Below are 10,626 nucleotides of genomic sequence, written 5' to 3'. Positions count from 1 at the left end.
CGATTGAGTTTTTTGTAAGTGTTACTAAATTTGGACTTTGGAATATTGATTTTTAGGTTTTGGAGGGCTCGTGTTTACAGTAGCATCAAAATCGAACTAGGTGTGTTCCTAAAACTTGAAAAATAAGATTTTGGCAAGAGCCAAAATTGTCTACTGTCGACGTCACACGGGCGTGTGGCCGGTCATGTGGGTGGCCATGTGCAAGACTCGACCGTGTGATTGACAAGGGCATGGCCTTATGTAAGACACGGCTGTGTAATGGTTGGAGTGTGGGCCATACGAGCTAGGCCAAGTTGGGTGTGTGTGCCACACGAATGTGAGGGTTTTGGGTCAGGCCCACACGGGCAAGGTAAATCTAGGCGTGTTGGCCCACACGGGCAAACTGCATCAGTATGTGGGCTCATATTTCTGAAATTTTCCCTGGGGTCGTACGGGCCGTTTCGATTGACTGTGGACCTACCGTAGGGTCAGTAAGGGTTAACCAAACCATATACTGTATGCTACGATATTCTGATTGACTAATCTAAGTGGGATATTAAATTTATGTTTGACGGTATTGTTTAAGTATGTCTATTATCTGTATATAAGCATGTTGAGCATGTTTAATCTGTTATTTCTGCATCTGATTTCTACATCTGTTTTTAGGGTGGGATTTATATATATGGAGGAAATGTCCTGAAAGGCGACCTTCGCCTATATTCTGGCAGTGTAACTGCATATTATCTGATATGTGTCGTAATGGCACAATATGGTGTATAGGGATCGGTGGGTGTTTTTAACCCCACATGGTGTGATGGGATGGTCGGAGTTAGTGTGTAGGGGATAGGGGTAAGATTCTGTATATTTGTTCTGTATACCTATTTCTGTTATCTGTATCTGAAAAGGGCATAAGCCTGAATCTGTATATGACTGTATATGAGGTTACTCTTTGTATTGCATGTCTATTTCTGTTAGGTTACACACTAAGTTTACAAAAACTCACATTCGTTTGTCTATTCCGTACAGGTAATCCACAGACTTAGGCAGATCGGTGCGACAGAGCCTCTTGGTGACCACGAGTTTATAAACAGTTTATGATTATGATTTTGGTTTGATTTTAAGGATTATTTCTGAAGTTTTGTAATAATTGGACTCACCAAACTTTTTGGTTTAACTTTGGAATTTGGATTTTTAGTTTAACTTTTTAGTTGCAACGGGTTTTTAAAAATCATGGTTTTTATGAAATCAAGGGTTTTCCAAAATAACAAACAAGATTTTCAAAAATAGCATTTTCTATTACTTCAGCTGTAAATTACGTTTTGAAAAATTATTTAATTAATAATGTTTGTGACAATTGATATAAGAGAATATGAGATATAAAGCTAAAATAATTTATTGTATCGACTTTGTTTTCAAAACCCTTCTTTGTGATGTCTCTAGATTTGGTCATAACATCTATGCCAAGTTTGGGGTATTACATTTAGGGGTATTAGAGCCAGATTACAAAACTCAGGCTGTGAATTTTGGGTTCCAAAATTGTGATTTAAAAAGAATTGGTTTTCGAATAGTTTGAGAAAGTATGTGGTACACTGATTCTACGGCGCCGATCCTATAAGTATTTCTAAAACTTAGATAATATATTCTAAAACACTGTAGTCTGTACTTTCTAAAATTGCATTGAAATAGTAGAGACTAAAACTACTGAAAACTTCTCTAAACTCCTGATAATTTATGCATAAAACATTTGCTAATTAATACTGGAACTGATGCATAAAAATTTATAATATAGATAAAAATTCAAAATTTACAATGAGTGCTCGTGAAACTTGCGGACGTGGTATTCGTGGCAGTAGTAGAGGCCGTAGGAGGCTCGAGTTGAGTTTTCTTTTCTAGGCAGTATGCTAAACTTAGATATGAGTGAGACACCAATTTCGCTTACTACTGAGATTGGGTTTCAAAGTCATTTGGCTGGGGATGGCATATTGTCCCAAGCCATGTTAAGGATTAGAGAGGGTCGCTAGACCCCAATCTAGATCTAGAGTCCGTGGGTCGGTAACATAGCGACTCCGATCCAATAGTGCTGAGTTGTTTAGAGGTGTCACTAGAGTCACCCCTACTGTCGTCGAGTATTGGCTAGAGGCCCCTGAGAGGATTATGAATGATATAGACTATACTACTGAGCAGAAACTTAAGGGTCCAGTCTTTTTACTTCGCCATGAGGCATATCAGTGGTGGTTATCGGTTGAGGAAGGTACTCAGCCTAATCGTCTGGATTGAGACTTCTTCAAAACTGCTTTTCAGGGGAAATATATGGGTGCAAGCTATGTGGATCCTCGTAGGTGTGAGTTCATGAATCTCATGTAAGGTGATAAATCTGTGGTTGAGTATGAGACCAAGTTTCTGATGTTGAGTCGCTATGCTCAAGGTATGGTGGCATCTGAGTATGAGAAGTGCGTCCACTTTGAGGATGGCTTGAGGGATAATTTGCGAGTTCTGATTGCTCCATAGAGGGAGTAAGAGTTTACGATTCTGGTAGATAAGAAGAAAATCACTAAAGAGATTAAGCGCATGGAGTACCAAAATAGGGACCATGAGAGAGGCAATAATAAGAGGGAGTCGGAGCCCTCTAGTTCAGTTCAAAGGCCTAAGAAAAAGGCCAGACCTGATGGGCTGGTTATAGTTGAGGTTCCTGTTGCTCCTACTGGGATTTAGCCTTGTGAGGATTGTGGTAGTTGCCATCGGGGCGAGTGTTGGAGGAGGATAGAGGCTTGTCTGAGGTGTAGGTCTTGGAGTATAGTATTAGAGAGTGTCTACATTGGGCAGATCAAATGCAAAATTTGGGACCGGGTTTTGTACAGCCTCATAGGGCAGCTTAGTAGCCACTTAGGGGTGGTAATGGATGGGTCATGGACAAAGAGCACAGAGCAAATGTGCTAGTCAGACTGAGGTGAGACAACCTACATTGGTTTATGCTGCTCGATGCTGAGAGAATAAACATGCTCCAGATGTTATCGCCGGTACGTTCTTTATTTTTTATGTACCTTATACTGCTCAGATAGACATAGGTTTTACATACTCCTATGTAGCTAGTTCTGTTTCTGAAAACCTCGAGATTTATGTTGAGAGCACTTCTAATAAGATTATTGTACTAAGTCCGTTGGGTCAGTCTGTCTGGGTTAGTAAACTTTATAGGGATTTTTTTTTAGATATGCAAAGGGCTTTGCTTCTGGAAAATCTGATGGAGTTACCGTTTGGGGAGTTTGATTTGCTTTTGGGTATGGATTGGTTGGTTGAGCACCGAATTATTTTGGATTGCGTGACTAAGAGGGTTGTTTTGAGGACTACGGATGGTAAGGAAGTGGTTGTGATTTGCGAGCGTCGAGACTATCTGTCCAATGTGATCTCCGCTCTTGTGGCTGAGAAACTGGTCCAGAAAGGGTATGAGGCGTATTTGGCATACGTCAGTGTTTCTGTTTCTAGGGACTCTCATATTGGAGATATCAGAACTGTGAGGGATTTTTCGGATGTGTTTCCTAAGGAGTTACCAGGTTTACCTCCAAATCGAGAAATTGAGTTTGGCATTAAACTTCAACCGGGTACAGCTCCGGTGTCTATCGCTCCATACTGTATAGCACCAAAAGAGCTTACGAAGCTTAAGGTTCAACTTCAATAGCTTTTGGATTGTAGTTTCATCCTTCCTAGTGTGTCTCCGTGGAGGGTATCGATTTTGTTTGTTAAGAAAAAGGATGGGACCATAAGGATGTGTATTGATTATCGGCAACTGAATAAACTAACTATGTATAACAAGTATCCACTTCTAAGAATCGACGATCTATTTGATCAATTTTGAGGGGCTTCTGTGTTTTTGAAGATTTATCTTCGTTCTAGGTATCATTAGTTGAGGATAAAGGAAATCGATGTTCATAAGACTGCATTTAAGACTCGTTATGGACACTACGAGTTCCTAGTTATGTCTTTTGGTTTGATGAATGCTCCAGCTACATTCATGGATCTGATGAACTGAGTCTTTCAGCCATATTTAGATCAGTTTTTCGTGGTCTTCATCGACGATATTCTGATTTACTCTAAGACCGAGGATGAGCATGATAAGCATATTAGAGAAGTGCTTCATATACTTAAAGAAAAACAACTATATGGTAAGTTGAGCAAGTGTGAGTTCTGGTTGTGAGAAGTAACTTTTTTGGGGCACGTGGTTTCTACTGAGGGGATATGTATTGATCCGAGGAAGATTGAGGTTGTACTGGAGTAGAAACAGCCTAAGAACGTATCTGAAATTTGCAGTTTTCTGGGTCTGGTGGGTTATTATCAGCGTTTTGTTGGTGGGTTCTCTCTAATTGCAGCTCTTTTGACTAAGCTTTTGCGTAAGGGTGTTCCTTTTGTTTGGACTGATGTGCAGCAATCAAGTTTTGAGAAGCTCAAATTTATTCTGACTCAGGCTCCTGTGCTGATACAACCTGAATTTGGTAAAGAATTTATGGTATATAGTGTTGCATCGCAAGTTGATTTTGGATGTATACTGATGCAAGACGGTAAAGTTATGGCTTATGCGTCCCGTCAGTTTAAGACACATGAAGAGAATTATCCGATGCATGATCTCGAGTTGGCTATTGTGGTTTTTGCGTTAAAAACCTAGAGGCACTATCTGTAGGGTGAGAGGTGTATCATCTACACTGATCATAAGAGCCTAAAGTATCTCCTTACTCAGAAGGAGTTGAATATTAGGTAGCGACGATGGATTAAGCTGCTCAAAGATTATGACTGCACGATTGAGTATCATCTTGGTAAGGTCAGTGGTGGCCGATGCTTTCAGTCATAGAGCTATGACTGATTTGAGGGCGATGTTTGATCATCTTAGTTTGTTGATGATGGGAGCCTGTTAGCCAAGTTACAAGTTAAGCCGACTTGGATTGATCAGATCGGGATAAACAATTAATGGATTAGTCTCTGGGTTTGCAGTTTCATCAGATTGAGAATGGCAGTACCTCAGATTTTGGGCTGAATAATGATAGTGTACTATGTTTTCAAGGTCAGATTTGAGAGCCGAATGATTCTGATGTGAGGCAGTTGATTTTGAAGGAGGCGTATAGCAGCCCTTATGCTATGCATCCTGGTGGTAATAAGATGTAATGGGATCTTCGTGAACTGTACTGGTGGCTGGGTTTAGAGCACGAGGTTACGAATTTCGTTGCTTGTTGTCTGTCGTGCCAGCAAGTTAAGGCTGAGCACCAGTTACCTTTGAGTTTATTCTAACCCGTTAAGATTCTTTTATGAAAGTGAGAATGAGTAACAATTGACTTCGTTAGTGGGTTACCCTTTACACCCACTAAGAAAGATTCTGTTTAGGTTGTCGTGGATCGATTGACCAAGTCTGCTCATTTTATTCCGATTCGAACAGACTACTCTTTGCAGAAGCTAGCGAAACTCTATATCACCGAGATTATAAGACTGCATGGGGTTCCTATTTCGATCATTTCTGATAGAGATCCTCGCTTTACTTCTAGGTTCTAGAATAAATTACACGAGGCTCTGAGTTCGAGATTGGACTTCAGTACTGCATTCCATCCTCAGACAGATGGTCAATCTGATATGGTGATTCAGATATTGAAGGATATGCTTCGGAGCTGTATAATAGATTTCCAAGGTTGTTGGGAGGATTATCTACCGCTAGAGGTGTTCACGGGTCAGGCCGGGTCGGGTTCAAGCCGGGCTCAACTAAAAAATCATGCCCATTTATTGGGCCCAAGTCGGGCCTAAAAAATGGGCCTAAAATTTTACCCAAGCCTGACTTGGATAAAAAAACTAAAACCCGGGCTCGGCCCAGCCCACCCATATTAATTTTTTTATTATTTTTATATTATTTTTAAATATATATAATACATCAAGCATACTAAAAACATCAAAATAAATATTCCCCAACAAATTGAATATAAATTTTATAAAATATGTATACTTAAGTAATACTAAGATAGATGCAACTTAAAAAGCAAATGCCTCTAAAATAATAAAAAAATTAACAAATGCCTTTAAAATAATAACAAAATTAACAACAAAATAAGTTTTATACAATATCCAAACAATAACAACAAAATAGTAGCAATATAATAGTAAAATGTACCAAAATAGGGAGAAAACAACAAGAGAATAACAGTAAAAAATAAAAAAAATGCAAAATTTTCTTTGTCCTTTAGTGAATTTGGGTCGGGCTTAAGCTAAAAATACCTTACCCGAGGCCCGACCCATTTTTTAAATGGGCCTTATTTTTTTCTCCAAGCTCATTTTTCGGGTCTATATTTTTTTCTCAAACCCTCCCATATTTTGGGAGGGCCTTCGGACGGAGCCGGGTAGCCCGGCCCATGAACTCTTTCTACCTACCGCTAGCTGAGTTCACCTACAATAACGTTTCCAGTTTAGCATCCAGATGACACCTTACGAAGTTTTCCATGGTCATAAGTGCTGTACTCTGCTATGTTAGACTGAGTTGGGTGAGTGTCAGGTTTTGGGTCCTGAGTTGGTTTCTAAGACCGAGGATAAGTTTAAACTGATTCAGATCGTCTGAAGGTGGCTTCTGATAGACAGAAGTCCTATGCGGATCTGAAGATGAGAGGTATTGAGTACTCTGTGGGGGACTTCGTCCTTCTTAAGGTTTCTCCATGGAAGAAAGTTCTAAGATTCGGTTGTAAGGGCAAGTTGAGCCCTAGGTTTATTGGGTCGTATCAGATTCTGAAGCATGTGGGACCGGTCGCTTACCAGTTGGAGCTACCTCCATAGTTAGACCGTATCTACGATGTGTATCCTTCTCACGTTGTTTCTATTGAGGAGATCGAGGTTAGACCGGATTTGATGTTTGAGGAGGTGTTGGTTTAGATCTTGGATCGTAATGTTAAGTTTCTGAGAAGAAAGTCCATTCCATTAGTAAAGGTTCTGTGGCAGAATCATGGCACTGAAGAAGCCACGTGGGAAGCTGAGGACTCGATGCATCAGCATTATCCTGATCTGTTCTGATCAGGTAAATTTCAAGGTCGAAATTTCTTTTAGGAGGTAGAGTTGTAACACCCTGAATAATTTATTTCTGCTTCCTTAAATATCTGACACAACTGTGTATCTGCTTCAGTGGTTAAGTGTTCTGGGTGTGTGTATGTGAGATCTTAGGTTCAAGTCTCACCTTTGCTAAATTTTGTTATTTTTTATCCAAGCATTACTCTTGTTGGAAGGGCTTATTTTAAATTGCTTGTTAATTCATATCAGAATCAGCCTACTGGTTCGAGTGGTAACGGGTTGGTGTGCTGGGGGTCCTGTGTTTGAATCTTTGCGTTAGCCAAGGTATTTATTTTTGCTCGATTGTCTGATAGAGTTTCGATTGAACTAAAATTCTAAGGGAGTTATGAATGATGGGTTAGTGGGAGAGAAACAATGGATATTGGTAATATCTTTTATACTTTATTTTTTTCTTTTGTTCAAATTTTTTTCTTTTTCTTCCAAAAAAATTGACGTCAGTTCTTCTCCCTTTTTCTCTGTATTTCGTTCGTTTTCCTAGTCTGTTGAACTGCTGACGAATCCTAGCATCTTGCTATTCTGTTTTCTTTTGATCGTTTGGTAAGTCTTGTATTGTTAGAATCTTAACACTTTTTGGCTAAATGTTTAACGAGAGAGTTATTTTGTTACTCTCGGTTTAGGCGAAGGACAGGAATTGGCAGGGCCTCCTGCAGCGATATGAGTGTTCAGGGTTTCTGTTCGTTAACTGTAAGTATTCGCGTGCATTGATTGATGTTGTAAGGCTTCGTTTGTGAAATAATCTCGATTGAATTTTCGTTAGTGTTACTAAATTCAGAATTTGGAATGTCGATTTTTAGGTTCTAGAGGGCTCGTGTTTGCAGTAGTATGAAAACCAAACCAGGTGTGTTCCCAAAACACGCAAAATGAGATTTCAACAAGAGTCAAAATTGCCTACTGTCGACGCCACACAGACGTGTGGCTGGCTGTGTGGGTGGCCGTGTGTAAGACACGACCGTGTGATTGACGAGGGCATGGTCGTGTGTAAGACACAATCGTGTGGTTGCTTGAGTATAGTCGTATGAGTTACACAGGCATGTGGGTTTTGGGCCAGGCCGTGTGGGCCACATGGACAAGGCTAATTTGGGCGTGTGGGCCCATATTTCTCAAATTTTCCCTAAGGTCACACGGGTTGTTTCGATCGATTGTGGACCTACCGTAGGGTCAGTAAGGGCTAACAAAACCCTATATTGTATGCTATTATATTCTGATTGACTGATCCAAGTAGGATACTAAATGTATGTCCGACGGTATTGTTTAATTATGTCAATTATCTGTATATAAGCATGTGGAGCATGTTTAATCTATTATTTCTGTATCTGATTTCTACATATGTTTTTGGGGTTGGATTTGTATATATAGAGGAAGTGTCTGAAATGTGACTTTCGCCTATATTTTGGCAGCATAGCTGCATATTATCTGACATGTGTCGTAATGGTACGATATGGTGTGTAGGGATGGATGGGTGTTTTTAACCCCACATGGTGTGATGGGATGGCCAGAGGTGGTGTGTAGAGGATTAGGGTAGGATTCTATATATCTGTTCTGTATACCTGTTTCTGTTATTTGTATATGAAAAGGGCATAAGTTCAGAACTGCATCTGACTGTATATGAGATTACTCTATGTATTGCATGTCTATTTCTGTTGGGTTACACACTGAGTTTACAAAAACTCACATTCGTCTGTTTATTCCCTACAGGTAGTCCACAAACTTAGGCAGATTGGTTCGACAGAGCCTCTTGGTGACCACGAGTTTATAAACGGTTTATGATTATTATTTTATTTTGATTTTAAGAATTACTTCTGAAGTTTTGTAATAATTAGACTCACCAGACTTTTTGGTTTAACTTTGGAATTTGGATTTTTAGTTTAACTTTTTAGTTGCAACAGTTTTTAAAAAATCATGGTTTTTACGAAATCAAGGGTTTTCCGAAATAACGAATAGGATTTTCGAAAATAATGTTTTCTATTACTTCCGCTATAAATCATGTTTTGGCAAATGATTTAATTAATAACGTTTGTGACAATTGATATAAACGAATATGAGATATAAAGCTGAAATGATTTATCGTATCCACTTTGTTTTCAAAACCTTTCTTTGTAACGTCTCCAAATTCGATCATAACGTCTAGGCTGAGTTTGAGGTGTTACAATTAAACCAAAAAATTAAACACGCATAATTGAGAATAAGATCTATGTATTTATTGCGTAAAATAAAAATCAAATGACATAATTCATCATAAGGTTAATCTCTCTTAAGTATTTAGAAAATTAGTTCATGCTTGGAAATAAAAATAACTAAGAGACAGTATAACTGAAAGAAATAAAGAAACTCATGATAGTCTCCTAAGAAATCAAATGTGAATATTCAATCTTGACAAAAATTTGCTTCAGAGTCGGCTTCAATGGTGTTTTTCTAGTTGTTTTCTTAAGTATTCTGTGGCTGCTTACTCATATATTCTTATTTTGGTCATATATATATATATTAGAATGCTTGAAAAACCTAACAATTACATTTTCTCGAAGTTTAAAGTGCCGATTCGTGAAATTGACACGACCTGCCACATGCCCGTGTGGCTCACACAGCCGCGTGAAATGGGTCAACCCATGTGACCCCTGTACCTTTCTCTGATTTTTCGATTTTACCTCCTTTTGCTCTCAAATGCTCTCCTAAGTATAAAAATATGAATTTAAAGGATTAGGAGTATAAAATTCATCATTAACATCAAATAATCACCCAAAAATGCATTAAGAATAAGATTAAAACATGTTACTTTTAGCACTTATCACTTACTCGTATGGTGAGCTTTCCAAAGATTATACAACATGAAGGTCAACCTTTGACTTATTCTCTTTTGTATAGGTAGATTATTAGAGCGTTATAGTATGTATGCATCACTAGACATGATATTACCTGCTTAGTAAAAAATTTCAGTTAATTCATGAATGCTCATTGACAAGCTGTTAAAAGGATTTTAAGGTACCTCGAAAACACTTTAAACAATACTTTCGTGTACAAAAGAACTACTATTCTTAAATTAGAATGTTTTACTGATGCAAACTGGGCATCTTGTCCTGAAGGTAGAAGATCCACAATTGGGTTCTGTATATTTTTGGGAGGTAGCCCAATGGCCTAATGTTCTAAGAAGCAAGCTTAAAAAGATTTTAAAGTACCTCAAAGGCACTTTAAACAATGCTTTGGTGTACAAAAGAACTACTGTTCTTAAGTTAGAATTTTTTTGCTGATGCAAATTGGGCATCTTGTATTAAAGGTAGAAGATCCACAATTGGGTTTTGTATATTTTTGAGAGGTAGCCTAATGGCCTAGTGTTTTAAGAAGCAAGTAATGGTCTTTAGGTCACCCTTTGAAGAGGAGTATCAAAGTGTAGCAAATTATGCTTTAAAACTTATATGGATAGAATAATTATTGAAAGTGCTTCAAGTTAATTATATTGTTCTTCCAACTCTTTGTTGTGATAGTACCTTAACCATTTCTATGACAGCTAATCTAATACATTGTTGGATTTGGTGCCCTAAGTGTAGTATATTCATTTGTATACTTGTATGTTTTTGG

This window comes from Gossypium hirsutum, chromosome A12 (assembly GCF_007990345.1).
Source record: "Gossypium hirsutum isolate 1008001.06 chromosome A12, Gossypium_hirsutum_v2.1, whole genome shotgun sequence".
NCBI lineage: Eukaryota > Viridiplantae > Streptophyta > Magnoliopsida > Malvales > Malvaceae > Gossypium > Gossypium hirsutum.
The sequence above is the reverse complement of the archived record's forward strand: the minus strand, read 5'-3'. Positions refer to the sequence as shown.